Consider the following 14,186-nt stretch of genomic DNA (forward strand, 5'->3'; position numbering starts at 1 on the left):
AAATGGTGGTGAACTTTCCAATGTCATCAGTTCAGGAAGTTGAGAGAATAGCAGAATGGCAGATAATGACTGCCAGACACAATGCCTTTGCAGCTGACAGTACTAACTATTGTGAAGCGCTAGGAGCTGAATTAATGTTCCTATTGGACCACTGGCTCACAGCAAGACATGTCAGGGTTTTTGCAAAGACACCCAAAATTGTGATACTGCTTTGGCAGGGGAATACAGTAATCAAGGACTGTGGATAGAGCCTTTGAAACATCATGCTGCGGGCTGGTCTGACAATTCCTTAGTGATGTGGGAAATGGGAGGACATCAAAAGATTTAGAATAGAAATGGGCTCAAAAAACACCCAAATACCCTCAATCCCAGCCTCTGAAAGCAAGCTCAAGGCAGGTAGGTTCCCTGGCTCTGCGTACACTGGAGACTGGTGGGTGAGGTGATCGATGAGCCAGACTCCGACCCTGGAGCCGAACACTCACAAGCTGGGGCAGCTGGGGGTTGGCATCTGAATTCACATCTAAGCTCCAGCTCACTGCCTTTCTCTTTGGAGATCCATGCTGGCTCAGGTAGGCACTCAAAGCCTCAGTGCATCCCTGGACTTGGATCAATCTGGAAGTGCAAAAGCAACAACTGTACATATACCAAAGCTCTTCAAACTTTCCTGGCAGCTAAGCTGCTGCTCAGGGTGGTGTTTCTAGCCAAACAAAACCATCCTATTTCCACTATCACTAAAGACCTCCAGCTGCCACCGAGTACCATGGGAAAACCTCAGGACTTAGCCTGCCTTTGTACAGAGCACCGGAGTTTAGGCTTCACCCCAGCTTGCTAGTTGTCTGTTCAATAACCGCCCCCCACTCCCCATTGTGCTTCCAGATATCTCACTCCCAGCTCCTCGTGAGTCCCGGCTAGTGAAGGAATGCTCCCTCCTACTGCCGCGGTGTGCTGTGGTGAGAGGAATGACTCTCCCTCCAGATGGCTGTAAAGGTTAACAAGGAATTTATTCAGAGCTCCATACAAATCAGATTGTCTTTTTCTAGATGGAATAAAAACAACCACATAATTTCAAACCCACACACATGGAGTAACGTTCCAATGTGGTTTGGTTGCTAGGGACGACCGCAGAATGCCAAGCTGTCACACAGAGCTCTGATACATCACATCACTTGGCATCACACTTGGGCACCTACATTAATCAGGGTAAGAGGGAGTGAACTGTGCTTCCGTTCTCCTCGTGCTGCCCCCGCGTTGCTTGGAGCTCAGCACAACTTCCGTTGGGCCCCCTTCCCTTCCCCGTCTAGGAAATACAGCAGCGATGAGCTGGCATGTCAGGGTATGTGCCTGTGTCTATGGCCTTTAACAAGAAGGCATCGGACATGCTCGGCAGCATAACATAGGCCCTACATTGCTAATGCCTAATGAAGATACCTAGTCCTGTGTCGCACTGGATGTCCGATGGAGTAAGTGAAGAGCTCTCACAAACACAGAGCTCTACAGGATGACTGAGGGGGGGGTTTCCAAAACACATGGCATTGCCTAACCCCTCAGAAGTCAGAAGAAGGAGTTTCACCATTTGCATCCACAGGAGCAGAGATAGGCTAGTTTCAGTACCTGTAGCAAGGCGGGAGGGTGAGCAGGGAAACTGCCCCAGGCTCCAAAGTGAAGGGGCACCAACAGGAGCCACCCAGCCAGGGCAGGGTGTGTGATACAGCCATGAGCGGCTCATCTGGGGGGCTGCGGGGATGGGGGGCGGGGGGCGGGAGCAGCTTCTGCTGCTGCGTGCACTCCCAAGCAAGCATGGGGGGGCATGCCCCCTGGATCTGTGTGCGGGGCAAAGGCGGGCTGCCACTGCGGGCGTGCCCCGAGTGCCATTTTTCCTTGCTACAGTACGGGCTAGTTCTGAGCCAGCAGGGTGCTCTCCTGGCCCAGCCTATATCACAGTAAGTATGTGTCATCCTAACCCCTCTTCATGGCCATCCCTTCCTCATTCCTCTACCCCAACCCTTGTTTTTGTCTTTCTTGTTCCTTGTTCTCATGTCTTTTCCTCTGAAGTTTCTGTGTGTGCAGGGAACGCAGTTGCCCTTTACAAGAGCACTGTCTCTCCCCACCTGTACCCTGTACCCCCTTCCAAAGACAAGTAATGGTACCTTGCCCCTTCCCCAACTCACTTGAATGTGCATGTCAGCTCTTTGGAGCCAGGACCTATAAAGGGTCTTTGGTTTGCTCTGGAACTTGCCATGCACATTTCTGATATGGTCTAAACAAAGACAGGGTCAATGGCTGCTTAAGTGTAAACTGGCACTTGTCCTTGAGGTAAATAGGGTTGCATCAGTTTACGCCAGCAGAACATTTGCCCCATGACATAGCAGCCAAATCTTGGGCAGAATGTGGCCATGAGAATGATGACACACCAGCCTCCTTTCGGGTCTAGGGGTAAATTCTGTGGATTGTGAGCTCTATACATACTACAAGCGGTAGGGTTGAGTGCTGCTGAGCTTCCCATGAACTCCTACATGCATGGAGTAGCTGCGGATGACTTCCCTACGTGACATTACCCCAAGCTCTCTGCCTTCCCATTCCAGTGACAGCTGAGACCCACATTCCTACCCCAGGCCCTACAAGGGCTCCACTCTGGGGGGAAACTTTTCTCCAGATCTCTCTGCATTGTTCTCCCACCTGCTGGCTGCCTTGTTCTGTTTTTTTGGTGCAGTTATTGTCCCCTGCTAGGGTCTGTGCCCAGTTCAAGTGTAACTGGGCAGTACTGCACCCTGGGCACGAATGGGCCAGGGTGAAGGAGCAGTGGTCAGAAGTTTGCTGCTGCCCAGGGAGATGAAACCCCCTTTTTTGCTGCCAACATGCATGGCATGTGACAGTCAGAAAGCCACCAGTTTTCAGTGGCAAAAGGATACAGTATCTCCCCTAACAGAGTGAACCACCAATGACTGCTCCTGCACTCAGCAGTGGTGGGAGAAAATATTATTTGGGGGGGCTTGTGGTTCAGGGTGGGAGGTGGTGCAGGGATGTGCGGGGCCACCCCTCCTTCCTTCAGGGCTGTCATGGGGCCGGCACGCAGCAGGGGTGGTAGGCACAGCACTGCAGCAGCGGGGTATGGCAGTGACACTGAAGCTGGAGCAGTGGAGCTACGTTTGCAGGGGACTAAGCCTTGTTAGCTCTGGCCTTCTGTCTCCTATGCCTGCTGTGCACCCTCCCATTGCTTCTCTGCCCTCCTTTCCCTGCTGTGCCATCTGAGGCACTGTGGGGAAGGTTCAGGGTGTGGGGAGGAAGAGATGGGAGGATCCCCTTCATTTGCCCCCCTTGGACAATACCTAGGCTCATGCCTCACTCTTCCAACTATCACTAGGCTACTGGTATCTGGCTCTCAGCCAGCCCCCAACTTGCCCAGTTTTCTCTCTGCAGCTACCTCCCATGCTGTTGCCCCCATTCTGCTGCTCATGCCCTTTAACCTGTTCCCCTCCAACCACAGGATATTAAGTCTTTCCAGTCCCTGTACTCTGAGGATTATAAAGCCTTCTGCTGGCTGGATATTGAGCTGGGCAGTCACATTAATGGGCTGGCAGTTTCATGATAGTATTGTTACTGTCATGTCCCATGCCAGACTTTGCATGTTGTGGGCTGAAGTCTGAGGCAACTCCCCTGTGTGGGCTTGATATTTCTGGTGGGAATGACACTCTCTGATGATAGTTGCTGGTTGAGAGGCCTCCTCTGCAGTCAGTGTTGATAGGTTTGGGGTTGTTTTAGGTCTCAATGGGATGCCTGGCAGGTCTAGGGGAATGTGACAGGTCTGGGCATTCACACATCTTCTTGGAGTGATGGATTTTCTGTACAGCAGTCAGAGAGACCAGGTTACTTGTCTGTCTGTTCCCAGTGGGCTGTGAATATGAATTTCACACTCACATGGAGCTGTTTAAAAATATCCCCCCCTCAAGCTCAGACAGAGAAAGCTCCACACGCACTGTAGCACATTGTAGTTCACCCTAGAGGTCGTTCCTTAACTATAGTAACTCAGTCTTTGGGGTCTGGTTCCATGCAGCGCCAATACATTAATCCTGAAAAACTTTCCCTAAAACTTTTAATAAAATAAACTTTTTAATGTTCAAGATAGAAATTTGATCAGATATGGAAAGGTCACCCAGTATATTACTTCCATTGCAGAAAAATGTTACACTCCAACGAGAGACCAATGTCATAATAAAGCACTGTGGGACAAACTGGCAGCTGTCAATCATTTTGCACTTACTTGACAGCTTTCCTTCTAGCAGGCACAGCTTTAGATGTTGGTCAGATGAACAGAGCTTGTGTTTGTGTAATTCTGTGCTGATCTGCTGGGACTTTCAAAAAGGAAATGCTGCCAGCCCTCATCAACCAGCAGAATGTACCAGCATGTCGAAACACACGATGTGCAATAAATACAAGGGTAGTGGAATTTTAAAGCTATAAATTAAGGTGCTGATTCAGGGCTAGCTCTGAGCATCAATATCCTGCATTGGCCTCTTTGTGCTTCAGGATAGCTCTCCCAAGGCTTCCAAATGCAAAAGCCACTGGGCCTGATTCCTGCTTCTCCTGGAGACTTTGGTCTGAACCTCAACAAACAAGGCAGTGAATGTCTGTGGGTTTGACCAGACCTTCTCCTAGAGTGAGGGGGCTTTGCTCATTTACATAAATATACATACAGTTATCTCATCACTGTTTCCTTTCCCTTCTTCCCTGCCATGCTCCATCGCACCCCTCCCCTCCCCACACCCAAAGTAGAAGGCATTCACAGTTTCACATTCTGAAGGATTCCCAACTGGTGGGGGTGGGACGACTACTTGCAAGGTTGACTAGAGAGGTAATATTTTAATCTGCCAGAGCCAGAAGTAAGTGTCCTGCCCTGGGTGGGGCCTTCATTTGTCACTTGATTTACTTAAGAGAAGACAGCTTGAACCCCACTTTTGTTATACCAGTGGTACTAGGCAGAAGGCTAGTCAGGGGCAGATCCAGGGGGATGCAGTGGTGCAGTTGCATGCCCTGTCCACTTTATCTCACCCAAACTTTAAAGCCAAATGTCTGGCAGGCAGCAGTAAGAGGGTCAACCCACTTCATGGCTCATTATAATCCATCTGATTCCTTCTAAACTCTTAATTTCACAGGTGTTACTGACTCTCATTTTTCATGGTCTGCAATGGTTCTGCTATTCAAGCTGTCCTTTGGTTTGCAATTCCACTGCCTATTAGCTGGTCCTGGTAAGGTAGTGTTTTCACAGCCCTGCAAACCATTTGTAACTCTAGCTAGAAACATCAACTCAGGTGTGGAAATAACTTAGTGAAGTGTTAGATACACAGTCAATATGCTCAAATGTCAGGAAATGGCCGTGGACTTAGGGCAGAGCATTGGCAATGTGTAAGGGGTGCACACAGGTGCACATGCACCCCCTGAGATTGGCCACACGCCCCCTGGAAGCGCCAGCCATGAAACTAGATGTGCCAGTGGACGTGCACTTCTGGTTTCACCACTGTCTTGGTGATCAGTAGCTGGGGGACCCCCCGGTCGGCAACCGCTGGGGACCCCCTCCCCTCCATCAGCAATCTGGTGCCCCAGACTCAGGAGGCACCAGCCACCCATGGGGCAGAGGTTCCCAACCACTGGGCTGCACTCTGGTACCAGGCCACAAAGAGTTGGCTGCCGGGTTGTGGCACAAGCCCCTTGCTCGGACCCCTGTCTGTCCACCCAGGTGAACAGCTTCTACCACTGGCTGTCCCATGCAAGTTAAAGAGGGGTGGCAGGGCAACCCCGGGAGGGAGACAGCCAGCTCCCTGCACCCCGTTCCACTCCCGTGCTGGTCCGCAGTATAAAAAAGGTTGGGAATTACTGACTTAGGGCTTCGGCCTGCCTAGCACAGCTGCTCATTCCAGTCTGCCACCTCCCCAGTAGTTGTTTTTTGCCTAGTTTGTTGTGTTTTTGTACATCATATATGATATAGCAAATTAATGCATATTCCAATAGTTATTTTTGTTTTACTTCAATTTTAAATTGAATAATATGATCCTAGGCCCCTAGATTCTTAGTAAAGCTTCTAGTTTCTTTTTAGCTGGAGAAAAAATATATGGGTTATATGTGATGAAGCACCACATCATCTGTACCCCTCATTTCAAAATCCTAGATCCATCCATAGAAGAGTTGCATGGTCATTAATAAAACTGAAGTTAATGACATTGACTAAAAACCTTCCCACTATCCCTCTTCCACTGCACAAGTATAAAAACTAATGACTTTTCCTCGCCTTGTAGGGAGCTGCACTTCTATTTAAACCTTGAGAATTCAAGGCTCTTGACATATTATAGAATGAGGCCTTAAAATTCCTAATAGTTAAAGCTATAGATTTCAAACCTGCCTCAGGAAATTTAGACTCCCATTTCCTGCTGGGAAACACACAAGAATTTCTTTGGGTAGCTATGAAAATTTCAGTGAAACTATGAAGTGGTGTATACATTCATAGTACCGTTACTTGTTGGTTAAACATGGGACCTATATGAGGACAAGTTCAGAGACGATTATATCAGACAGCAAACTGCTAATTATTAATTGTCATACTGATAACTTCTACTTTGCATGGAATAAAATAATTATAAACACCCATTTTTTGTCTGTAAGTTAAGAACATGTGTGCCATTTTTAGCACTGATATGCAACATAAACCAAAATCTGGCAATGTTGTTTTTTTCCCTGAGCCTGTCCTGTTACCCAAATTGTTTTGGCTTCAAACATTAGTTCCCTTGGGCGTCTGTTATTCTGCAAACCTTGTGGTGCCAACTGAACAGCTTCCAGGAGCACTGATGTCTCTCTTTTTATTTTTTTCCCCCCAAACTGTGAATCACTTTATTCTGTCCACCTTCTGGATGAAGTCCCTGGAGAGTAACGATAGTGCATAGCATCTGTTCACTAAAGGAAAATGATGACACTTCCTTCAATGTTAGTTTTTGGTCTTTGTGGTCATTAAAGGCCTCTCAATCCTGTTTCATGATAAACCACTTAGACAAGCAGAGTTCCTTGCTGCTCCGTCAATCTCAAAGACAAATGAAGGCTATACACTCTTTGGCCACATTATGTTCTTGATCTGCAGTTGAATTCCACATACTAGTCTACACCCTGGATCAACAGTAGCATTCAGCCCTTTTGTGATTATGTGTGCATTCACATCGAGATCACTGACATACCCATGCCATACCTTAGTGTTTGGTAAGTATTCTGTAAACACAAAGAAAAAGACATCACCTGCATGTTCACACTCTCATTGGCTTCCTATGCACATACAGATAGTGTGTATTTCTCTCTGTCAATTAAAGACCTTTTTCTGCTTTCACAGAACTTACCAGGATGTCAGGAGGGATTTTGCAGAGGCAGAAGGTTGAAAAGATGGAGACACCTGACCTTTAACCTTCCTCATCACTCTCCCTTGGCTAAGCAAGAGTTGCCTCAGAGATTACCAATATTTCTGTCCCCCTATATTTTGGATTAAGTGTCTCAAAACCTCACAGTCCTGCTCTGTTGCAGTCAGGCACAAAACTCCTGTTGACTTCAGTCATGCCCACAGGATTTGCACTGCACTGTACCTAAAATATCCCCTGAGCATCCTTCCTCCTGATGTGTGTCAGCTTGTGTCCCCCATCTGCAGAGACATTCTGACTTTTAATTCCTCCCCGATTTGCAGCTCCTCAGTCATTCTAGAGGCGCATGCGCGCGCGCACACACACACACACACACACACACACACACACACACACACACACACACACACACCCCGCCCCAAATAAAGGCCATCTGTATTCCAGATGGCATAACAGCCATGATCTCAGCAGAGGCAGCTCAACTTCCAGTGCCCTGTCAGTAATTTGGGTCTATAAAAAAATAAAAAGTCTGACCCTGAGTGCTTTACAGTGGCTGTTCTGTCCACTGAGCATGCTCATTCACCCGATCCCCCCCTCAGAGCAAGTAAGTTTGTTTCCCTGGGAAAACACACATACCGTGACTAAGCGGCAGCTCTGAGAGATTTACACAAGTGGTCCCTATAGTCAGCTGTTGCTGTGACTTCTGTTATTCTTGCATCACTAAGGGTTTTTAAGTGGTCTGGTTTGCTCCAGCTGTATATACAGCCCTGAGTTTACAAACTTCTTAGCTTTCCTCTGCAGGCATAAACCAGTTCCAGAAGCAAAGACTCTCAAGTGCATTCTTCCAGAGCCTCTTCCCAATTCATTTGTCAGGGAGGCAAGGATCAGACCCTCCTCTGCAAATTTTAGTGGGCCTTTCTACTCTCCCTCCATCCCCTTTATGACCACCCCCTTCTGTAACCCACTGCTTCTACTCCACATAGGCCAAATCCAAGAAACAAGGCAACACAGTCACCTTAGAGCAGCTCTGAGCTTGTATAAGTCAGCACACCCAAGATCATGATCCAATCAATGAGGGTGGACACATGCTCCAGCGCACTCTAGGTTGGCTGCATTGCCACAACCTTGGGATTTTTTGCGTGAAGAGGAATACATGACAATCTCTTTGAGTATAATCTGTGCCTGGTTTGTTTTTGAGACCTCTTTTGGAAGGATGAGCTGTTTGGACTGGAGAAGATTTTGTTCACCCAAGAGGAGCTGACACACCTGCCCTATAGGCCTTGCACTGAAACAGATCAGGAATGCTTCAATGAGGCAAATGTGTACTCCGGTGGGGGTGGGGGGAAGTTCCCTCTCAGCCTAGGCACCAAATAAAAGAAATATATATATAGCCCACTTCACAATACTTCCTCCATCCTCTTTTACAACCATCTCCCCAGCTCCATAAATTCACCAGCCTTGGTTCATCCCACCCTCAGGGTAGCCTGCACTGCAACTAGCCAGGCTTTATCTGGTCTGTGGAGGAACAGAACATTTATTGCAATCTCTACATAGGGGTAGGCAATTATTTGGGCCCATAGGCCACATAGGGAGATTTGGGGACCTGTCATGGGCCAAGTCAGGACTCCCCCACATGCGCAACCAGACCTCCCTACATGGGATGGGGCTGCAGGCGGGCAGGGAGCTGGCATGGGTATGGGTATGGGCAAGTGGCAGCTTCAGCAGGGACAGCTCAGCTGGGGCCTCTGTCACCACCAGCACTGCCTCCAGGCTGCACAGAGGTGGTAGCAGCCGGGCAGAAGCTGCAGCTAGATGCTGGGAAAAAGCAGGAACTGGTGCAGGCACAGCTGTCTCCTCTTCACCTGTGCTGGGGCTGCCCTGTGGCTCCTCCCCACTGCTGACACTGCCACCACCACCAATACCACCTTACCCCCCTCCCCGCCGGGCCCACAGAGAGGAGCCACACAGCAGCTCAGTACAGGCTCCGGGTAGCCACAGCGACAAGGCCCCGGCAGCAGTAAGCAGGAGACACCGCACCTACTGCTAGGTCCCACTTTTTCCCTGTGCCTAGCAGCAGCTTCTGCCCAGCTGCTGCCGCAACTACCACAACTCATCATGGCTGGGGCAGGCAGGTTCAAAGCAGGGACTGCAGGAACCCTGATCCCCTGCGTAGGGCGGGCTGGGGTCAGGGCCAGGGTAAGGGCTGTGCATTCAGCTTGGGGCATGGGCCCTGCCTATGTGGGTCCTTGTCAGTCTCCACAGAGCTGTGGCCAGCAGCACCAGTAGCTGGAAGGAGCACCTGCTACCAGGGCTGCTAGGAAATAGAGTTCGGCTGCAGAAGCACCCCAACCCCGCTGTGCACCCGGGGTGGCAGGATGCACAAGAAGCCAGACAATGCCTGGGTCAGGCAGGACTGAGGGACCTGCCACAGGCCAGAAGAAGTCTCTCCACAAGCTGGATCTGGCCCGCGGGCCACATTTTGCCCACCCCTGCTCTATGCTGTCAAGCTCTATTAATACAAACAAAGGAAAGGATGGGTCCTTGTTCTGGCCTAACACAAAAGATCTTCTCTTTAAAAGACCCAGTTCCTAAGCACAGCAGAGACAGCTTTCTGTTGCTGTACAGGCAGGAGAGAAGCCAGGTTTTCCACTGCACTGTGCCATGTGCAATCATTTACAGCAGTGCAAAATGTGTGTGTGTGTGTGTGTGTGTGTGTGTGTGTACCCACAAGCGGGTAAATCAGAGTTCAGATGGTGACCCTCTTCTTTGCCCCCCATCTGGCAAGGCACAAAATAGCTCAGGGTTTGTTCTCAGTCCCACATCTGACCCATTGACGTCGGTAGGTTTGAACATGGGCACCTGACCGTGGCACACGGCCCATTAAATGCAGCTTCCTGCAGTTGCTCAAGTTCCTTATGGTTAATACATGCAGCACTTAAGGCAAAGCTGTGATGATCAGCTGCTAATTCAGACGGTCTCATTCACAGGCAAGAAAATCACTCCTCTCTTGAGGCTGGTTCCAGCCCCACTCCTCCACACATGTGCTTGCACTCACGCTCCCAGCTCTTCTGTGAGCAAGTTGGTATTTTTGCCTTGTCCTGCTGGGGGGTGGAGCTGACAGCCAGCACTCATACACTCAGCATCTTGAATCGAGACTTTGAATGGGATCTGAATGTCCCCCGCATGATTCCCACTCTGTGTCATGCTGGGGAGGTTTTGGAGGCAGCGTGGGTACTGGAGGGAAACGCAATCGGAAGGGTTGGCAAAATAACAAGGGGCTATGCCAAAAAAAACCTGAGGAGGAAAATCTCGCTTCTCCTTCTGTTCTTCTAATACTTCTGCATTAGAAAGAGGGATTATTATGTGGTAGTTTGTGGGAGGAGGAGGAAAAAAAAGAAAGTGACAGAACATGCAACCTACCCATGTACATAGGAATATTGATCTGGAAAGGAAAAGAATGAGGAGGGTTTGTAGGGTTGAGCCCATCTCCCTTTTAAATCTTCAGAACCAAACTTATTGCCCCTGAAGTTTTGAAGAGCCTGAGGTCTGTCCCTATGTCCAGAGCCCTGTTTTGTGAATGGGCTGTATCCTCATAGTGCTTAGCTCTATACCAAACACCTCCTACCACCGAAAGGGTGAAAGCTTAGAGTCGGATGCACAGATTGCAAGTCAGGCTCCTCTCTGAGAAAAGACATGGAAAGCGACAAAAATGAAATAGGGATTAAAATGAGGTCGAAGAAAACTTTGCGCTAAGCAAGTAAACAGTGTTAATGAACAGGGCAAGAAGAAGAAATTGCTGAGTGGCCTATGATAAAGGGGATTTGTCTCGGAATTTGGCTTGTTGGAGACAGGTAAAGAATAAGACAGGAAACATTGTTGAGATGCACAATAATGGAGCTAGTTTCATTTAAGATTTTCACTAGACTAAACATTGTGTACGATGCTTTCTTCGAGTTCATTTAACCCCTGCCGAAGAGCCGGGATTCTAATCCTCATGCCGATCTACTGTGTGATCTAAGGCAAAGAACTTAAATCCTCCATGCCTCAGTTTCACTTCTTGTCTTTTGTCTGTCCTGTCTATTTACATAGCAAGCTTTCTGGAACAAGGACTGTTTTCTGCTGTGTCTGTACAGCTCCTGACGCAATCTTGGCATGGGCACCTAGATGTGACTATAGCAGAAACACTCATAATTTGCTCTTTATTTAGAATTATTTCACAGACGAGAGCCCAAGTTCAGCTCAAAGACTCATTACATGTACAAGTGGCCTGCTAAATCATGTGATATTGTTTCTGATCTCTAATTAGAGGGCAAGCTGGTTAACAGGTTCTTATGAAGAGCGAACGGCAGAGTCTTGGTTGCAAGCAGCTACTCCCAAATATCCTTATGTCCAAAAGAAAATACCACATTTGCACAAATAGCCAATAGAATTTCCCTTTTCAAAGAGTGATTAAAACTGGACCAGGTGCATGTTTATGACCGAACACTGAAAACATTGTTTTCACAGGATTCAACCAGTCTTCTGCTTTGAGGATTAAATTTTCATCTGTAATCACTGGAAACAAAGTAGACTGTTGTAAAGGTCCCATCTGGGATAAAAGCCCCATTGAGCCAGATACTGGATGCCCACATTGATCCTGCCTGGAAGAGTTTACAATATAAATAGACAAGACAACAGCTAGAATAAGAAATAGAAGCACAGAGAAGGGAAGTGACTGGCCCAGGATCAGCTTTCAGGCCAGTGGTAGATTTTGCAATAGAACTCAGATCTCCGGGACTTTACTTTGTCTCCCCTCTCCCTGACTCCCAGAACTCCTCAGTGCCCTCCAGTGCAGGGCATGCCACAAGGTCTTCTATAACTCCCAATATGAACAATACAATCATGGTAATAGACAGTGGACTGTATTTGTGCTTAATAGCGCTGAAGGGACTTGGCATAACACAAGTATCTTAATTTGATATGGTTGAGGTAGCTAATGGCATTAATGGGGTGATTACCTTATCTAACTACCTACTAGTGTATTTATCAGGCAGCAGCCACTGCAGTGTAACAGCAAGATAGGAGGACTGTTCAATGTTAGATCTTTCAGTGGCTATACTTCTGAAAGACATATAGTTTTGCCCATTGACATAATACATTCTTCTCGCTGCTTCTCCTTTGGAGTCTCTGCTGAGGCCAAAAAGAAATTTCTGCTCACCAGAAATTATGAAGAAGTCAATTTAAATCTATATAAATTATTAATTTTAATCACATGAAGAAATAATAGATTCTGCTATGCACTAGCCTGAGTCTGTCAGACAGTGAATGACCTTGAGGATGTAACAACTAGATTAACTCACAGGGTAGATACATACGGTATATTACAGCATCACTGTGCTTAAAGTGGAGAAGTTTCTCTCTTACTACTGGCAATGGATAACTTTCCCTATAAAATACTTTTCAGCTGAATTTTTTTTTTAAGTGGTGGGGGGAGGGGAAGTTTCTTGGGATCTGCCACTTTGTATGTGGAGCAGCACTGGGAAAGCACTGGTGCTGCACACTGGGAGTAACACTGGCACCTTCTGTCCCTTTAAAGTCTTTTTAGGCATTTTAAAAATTTCCATAAGTGAGTTTTAGAAAGCAAGCTGTAAAGATGCTGGACAAGGACTCATTATGTTGAAGTCAATGGCAAAACTCCTAGAGATTCTCACTTATTAATCTGATTTCAAAACAGGTGTATTTTCAAACAGTTCCAGTTGGGCAACTGCATTACCCTTAATGTGGATCGGTGATCTTGACACGTCTGAAGAAATTAGGGTTGGGAACATCCAAGTTGTCCGTTACAAAAATATATCACTACACAGCATGTGCTGCACTCCTGCTCATTACAGTCAGGAGGAGTTGTTAGAACCTCAGGTTCCGTTATTTATTGCAAATAAATCTAACCTTTTTGTCTGTTCACCGGTCATTAGCAATCTTGATGTCTATGAATAATTGTATTTGCATGTATTCATCATATTCCAATCCAGGAAAGCATTTTTAGGGCCTTGTTATATATTAATTTTAGGCAGCACCTGGAGCTCTTAACACCTGGACTGGGCACACATTAACACCTGGAACTAGTTTTAAGCACTCTTTAGGCAGCTTAAAGTTATGCCACTCCAGGGCAGGTTTCTCTCTGATCCATGTTACCCAGCTTGTGTTCCATTAATGTGTGGACACTCCCCACAGATGAGCTGCCCAAGTTGCAGTCCTCCAGCATCCCAGGATGCAGTGTTCCCATCCTCACCCTCCTGTGTGGACAAAACGTTCCACTCCCTGAACTCTAATGCCCAGGGGATGGTTCTGGCACCAAGCTGACTTCCCCTCCTGTCCCCAAAAGTGTGACCATCCCATCTCCAGGGTTGCAAACAGCCTGCAAAGCACATACCAGCCAGCCAGGTTACAGGGCATGGACATGTCTAGGAGTGGTAGGGAAGGAACAAGGTAGGGGGCTGGATCAGATTCCCATGAGCTGGGGCTTCTTTCCTGGGGCCTTACTTCATTTTGCCACCCTTCCCCCACCCCCATGTCCTTTCCACCTCCCATTTCATTACCCACCCTCATCCCATTAACTCTATACCTCCCAGCTTCATGTTCTCAAGCCCCCAACCCATCTCTCACCCCCACTCCCCCCACCTAGAGAAGGGATAGAAGCCTGTCCTGGTTCACGAGCCCTGTAGTGGCAATTCACAGCTGTAGCTCCTAGTCAGGCCCCTGCTCAACAGCCCCCTAGTAACAAGTCACAGCTGTGCAGGTGGGCGGCTGCCAGAGAAAGATTTT

The sequence above is a fragment of the Crocodylus siamensis genome, chromosome 10 (assembly GCF_052110815.1).
Source record: "Crocodylus siamensis isolate JL-2025a chromosome 10, ASM5211081v1, whole genome shotgun sequence".
NCBI classification, from domain to species: Eukaryota; Metazoa; Chordata; order Crocodylia; family Crocodylidae; genus Crocodylus; species Crocodylus siamensis.